The sequence below is a fragment of the Macaca fascicularis genome, chromosome 2 (genome assembly GCF_037993035.2).
Source record: "Macaca fascicularis isolate 582-1 chromosome 2, T2T-MFA8v1.1".
Lineage (NCBI taxonomy): Eukaryota > Metazoa > Chordata > Mammalia > Primates > Cercopithecidae > Macaca > Macaca fascicularis.
The window spans coordinates 102,533,505-102,539,330 of record NC_088376.1 but is presented as its reverse complement, the minus strand read 5'-3'; the positions used below and the strand labels follow the sequence as shown (position 1 = coordinate 102,539,330).

The window sequence follows — 5,826 nt, the reverse complement described above, 5'->3', positions numbered from 1 at the left end:
TAGTAGAGACAGAGTTTCACTGTATTGGCCAGGCTGATCTCAAACTCCTGAGCTTGTGATCTGCCCACCTCAGCCTCCCAAAGTGCTGGGATAGCAGATGTGAGCCATTGTGCCCAGCCCCAGCTGACACCTTTACTGCAGCCTTCCAAGATCTGGAGCAGGGGTCCCAGCTGAGCTGTGACTGGACTCCTGACCAAAGGAAATTGTGAGATAATACATGTAGGTCATTTAAGCACAAATCACAAATGTAGATTTGTGATTTTCTGTTACACAGCAATAGGAAACTAACAGTAGTTTTAGATTCTTAGCATGCTAGACTTTTTTTTTTTTTTTTTTTTAGATGGAGTTTCGCTCTGTCACCAGGCTGGAGTGCAGTGGCGTGATCTCGGCTCACTGCAACCTCCGCCTCCCGAGTTCAAGCTATTCTCCTGCCTCACCCTCCCGAGTAGCTGGGACTACAGGGACGCATGCATGCCCCCATGCCCAGATCATTTTTGTATTTTTAATAGAGACCGGGTTTCACCATCTTGGCCAGGATGGTCTCAATCTCTTGACTTCGTGATCCACCCACCTCAGCCTCCCAAAGTGCTGGGATTACAGGCATGCGCCACCATGCCCGGTGAAGTGTTAGACATTTTTACATAAATTATATTACTTGTGAATAGTACTAATTTTATTTAATCATATTCAATCTCCTTAACTTTTCTTTGTCCTGCAGCCCTTGTTAGGACCTCCAAAACAATGTTGAATGTATTGTTTTTTTTTTTTTTTTTGCTTTACTCTGTTAGTGTGGAGGATTTCACTGTTTGATTTTCAAATGTTAAATTAACCATGTATTTCTAGAACAAAACCATTTGGTCAATGTTTATTACCACTTTAAAATATTGCTGAATTTGCTAATATGTAGGCTATTTCCATCTTTAATAAAGAATGAGATTTACCTGTAAATTTTCTTTCTTATAGTACCCATACCAGATTTTGGTATTAAGGTTACGGTGACCTCCTAAAATGAGCTGAGTTCATATCTCTAGACTTCCACTGCCCCCTGGCTCTCGGTCTAGTCATTTTTCAATATCTTACTAGTTCTTCTGTGCCTTCAACATTTTTTTCTTTTATTCAATTTTTCTAGTTGTCATCAGTTGTGGGCAGGAATGCAATTCAAATTACCTCATATTTAAATTTCATTCCTTAAACATCTATTTATTTGGCCTTCTTGTGTGCTTGCCCCTAATGAGTCAACAGTCCTATGGTGAAGGCACAAAAGGAACCATCAATTGCTGTCTAGCATGGTGAGTTCTCTGATAGAAGAGCTATGTGAATACATTAAAACTGCGCCTCAATGATTTGGAAGAAGATAAATAAGAAGCAGTTGGACAGAGATAAGAGAAAAACATTCCAAGCAGAGGGAGAGCATATGCAAAGTTCTAGAGCTGAGAAGAGGTTGTTTCATTTGGAGAGCTGCCCTGATTCATGCTGGCAGGAGGAGAGAGTCCAGGTGCAGAAGAAGCTGGGTCCTAGCTGTGAAGTGTTTGGCTGCCATATATTTTCATCTGGACTTTATTCTTAAGGTGACAAGGAGCCTATGGTGGGTCCGAGATGCAGAGTGACACCATATGGCATTTGCATTTCAGATAGGTTATTCTGCTTGCTGTGTGGAGAATGGATTGTGTAAGGAAGAGGTGGAGGTTGGAGAGCTTTTGGAAGATTGTTTTAGTGATTAGATAACAGAAGATTGTGTCTTCTCTTGGATAATGGTGAAAGGTTGTATCAAAGACGACTGTTGTGAGATATTTAAGAAGTACAAATTGATGTGCATAAATACAGGGGCTGTGAGAGGAAAAAGAGGATCTTAATGGTTCCGATATTTGTAGCTTGGACAAGTGCATGGAATAGGGAAAACAAAGCCAGCCCTTTCCTTTGTATTACAAGAGGTGGGTTTTGCCAGAGACTAGTCAAAGCTAAAAATAAACAACATGCATGAAAATAAACAACATGCATTATTGGCCTTTTTATAAACATGAGTTTGGGTGTATAAATATATAGTTGAAAGATACAGCTTTTGCAGAGATCATTCTGCTCCCACTACACAGAGCCCCAAGATCAGGAAGAATAAGTTCTGTTTTAAATTCTAAACATACTGAGCACTCGCATCATTCAGGGTACTTGATGTCAGTCACCTGCCACATGGTAAAGGATCAGTAGCAACAATAACAATGGCAGAAAGCTGGCCACCACCTCGGCCCTGGGTCAATTTACTGAAACTCAATTTGTAATAAATGAACAGCTTTTAATTAGCTCATCCAATTATCTACTGATCAACCAATCAATGATATTTTAACTAAATAACAATTCACTCTAAACTTTCAGGCAAATGAGCTAGAATAAGACAGCTTACTGCATGATCTTCCTGCAAGGGGCTGTGCAAGTGCCAGGGAAGTCATAAGCATAGACTATCAAGAAACACTGGATTTTGTGCATAAGAGAAATGTCATCTTTTCTTATATAAAATGCATAGACAGGAAAATGTATGCTGATGCAAAACTGAATGTAAAAAAAAATTCTTAACTATTTAGCAAATTGCTCTTTTAGTGAAATGATTTTGGAAAATGAATTTTCAGATACTTGACCCTCTTTTTCTTTTAATCTTTCTGAACCTGCTCCCTCAACTGTAAAATGAAGATAATAACAATGTTTACATTGTAGGGTTATTGTAAGGATTACATAAAATAATACATAGAAATTATCAAGCTGTGCCTAGAACATGGAAAGTGATCAACAAATAAGATACAGCTGATATTATTAACTCAATACATGCTTTTTGAATTAATGATATAAAAACCAGATGGTCAAATAAAATCAGTCAGTGGAAAATGATTGGCTATAGTGTGCCAGACATTTCCATAAGTTCTTCATTCGATCTTTTTTTAATCATTCTCTGAAGAAATTGCATATTTTATTAATCCTCAAGTTCCTCAGTATATTAATAATAACAGCTTGATATATATTATCGATAAGTCTGACTGTCGTACCCAAAGAATATCCAGATTATTTTAAGGTGAATTTGCTTCCTTTTCATCTGATTCATCATCCATAACCTGTTCTACACCTTCTACCTCTGGAATATAAAACTGCAGCATGTTCTGAATTCCATTTTTCAGAGTAATGATTGAACGAGGGCAGCTGGTACAAGAACCCTGGAGTTTCAGTCATATGATGCCATCTTCAAAGCCTTTGTAGATTACATCTCTACATATTCTAGTATCTAACACTTCCTTAATCATTGCCACAACTTCATCATCTTCATATCCTGCTTCTCCTGAAGATGTTTCCTCAGTAACTAGGGGTAAACCAGATGCAAAGAAGTCCATGGTGGTTGTGTATATATCTGGTTTTAGTAAATTCCAGTCTAATTTTTCATTTTCCTTTGTGACAGTGAAGAAATCTGGCCCAAAGAAAACACTTTTTACTCCTTCAATCCTAAATAACTGCCTAGCCAAAGGAGAGTGAAATGCTGCAGCTGGGGTAGGAAAATCCATGAGCCTTGTCTCAAAAACTGGTTTCCATGGTATAAACTTTAAACTATTAGGATTTGGGATATCTGTGTTTGAATAAACATGTGTCTCACTGGGTTACAAAAGGCTGCAGGTAGTGGGAAAAGTAGTCTTTCTACAAATTGATGCAGAGGCTGTTTCTCTGTTTTTTTGAGCCTGAGTCTCACTCTGTCACCTAGGCTGGAGTGCAGTGGTGCCATCTCAGCTCACTGCAACCACCGCCTCCCAGGTTTAAGCAATTCTCTGCCTCAGCCTTCCAAGTAGCGGGGATTACAGGCGTCCGCCACCACGCCTGGCTAATTTTTGTATTTTTAGTAGAGACAGGGTGTCACCATCTTGGCCAGGCTGGTCTTGAACTCCTGACCTCGTGATCCACCCGCCTCGGCCTCCCAAAGTGCTGGAATTACAGGCGTGAGCCACCGTGCCCAGCCCAGAGGCTGTTTCTTAATGATGTATAGCTTCTTCAACACATGATAGAACCGCCTGCGCAGCCCCGCAGCAACAGCCGCGGTTGCCCAGCCGCGCCGGGCCTCTGCTACCATCTTAGTCCGAGAGTCTCCATCTTCATGCCATTGCATAAAGTAGATACTATTATCTCTGCTTTCAGGTGAAGCATGTGAGATTGAAACAGGTAAAGCATCTGTTCAAATAGTGAAGGACCTGCCTTTTGAATCCAGTGGTGGATCCCAGGGCAGTTTAACATGTTGGTTAAGTCAAGGCTGTGGATTCTGACACAGCCTTGTGTTCTCTGGGCTCCAGCACCTACTTGGCTTCTTATGGTGCCTAATTTATTATCCTCTTTTAGTCTCAGTTTCCTTATCAACAAGGCTGGTATAACTACACCCATCTAAAAGGTGTGTGAGGCTCAAAGAAGATGATGGGTTGTCAGTTCCCACTTGGCTCCCCTTCTTCAGTACCCCACCACTTACTCAGTCCAGTGTGTTCCCGTGAGGGTAGATTGACCTTTATTGTCAATAGTGTGTTCTGCCACATCTTCTGTGGGTGAAAGACTGTGATTGGCCTTTCCGTGGTTTCTAGGGTATGTATAGAAGTAGGTTGCCCTTTCCTGATGCCATGTTCTGGCATATAAACAAAAATATAGTTCTTAGACTTAGAATCGGGTTTTGTCCCCAGCAGAGTCACAATAACATGATCACCCAGTCATCACTTGAGTACTGTCATTTTCCTTTGTCCTTTACAGGAGACCAGAGGGTCAGGTTCGTTTTCTAAATGACTTGGAGGAAACATGCAGTTCCCCAGACCTTTAAATTAGTTCCTCTCCCTTCTTGTTCCCTATATCCTATGGTTTTATGAATTACCTCAGGAGCCCACCAAATGTGTCAGGAATGACAGTTAGACTGTACAACTTGTGGTCAGTGACTCGAAAGTGTCAGTAACCACTAAGACAGACATGAGCTTGATGCAAAGACCCCCTCCCATAATTAAGCAACTATAATTCCTAATATGCATGAGCACAGTGCTATTATCACTGAGTTAAAATGAACTGAAGATTAACTTAATCTGCATTGATTACAGATTTTGAGACATATAATGGGCAATGTGCATTTGAGAATAAAGAAACAAATTATAAGTCTGGTTTTCTCAAATAGATCTTCAACAAGTCACTTCACTGCTGTTGGCCTTAGTTTTATACTGTGAAAACTAAAATACTTTTTTAAGAATGTCTACCCAGCTTAGCTCAATAAAAATGGGGCTGATGAGAAAATGGATTTGAAAGGGTTTGTAGAAAAAGGTGAAAGCATTCTATTTATGCTAAGAAGCATCATGATTAGAAAAGTTTTCTTATTTTTGTGTAAAGAACACTAGACCAGATATTCAGAAGGGGATTTAAAATTTGCTAATGTAGACAGAAGCTTATGGAAGCCACTTACTGTAGTAAGAAGCAAGAGGGAGTGCTGTGAAGTCATTTTTAGCAGATCTAGACACAGAGCCTTCAGTAAGCAATGATTATGAACAGGAAGCATTATAAAGCTCTGTTTCAGGGAAAGAAGTTTATCTAGCAGAATGAAAATTGAAAATTGCTCATGCCAATTAGGGATTTTAGTTTAGCCCACCAATAGGGGTACACAATACACAGTAATGAATTCCTCTCTATACCCCTCTTCTTGTATCTCAAGATTGCTTACAAAAAAAAAATCTAGAGTACAAAGAAAATGAGGAAAATCCAAGAATTATCAATGGACAAGATTGCACATAATACTGTTCCAGTTGACTGAATCTTCTTGTTAATTAAGCATTAATGGAATGCCCATGA

The 5,826-nt window shown here is 39.7% G+C and overlaps 1 pseudogene; it reads right to left on the bottom strand.

Moving 5' to 3' along the window:
• Nucleotides 1-3,034: 3,034 nt before the first annotated feature.
• On the bottom strand, nucleotides 3,035-4,093 carry LOC102135888 (NFU1 iron-sulfur cluster scaffold homolog, mitochondrial-like; annotated as a pseudogene).
• Nucleotides 4,094-5,826: the final 1,733 nt, after the last annotated feature.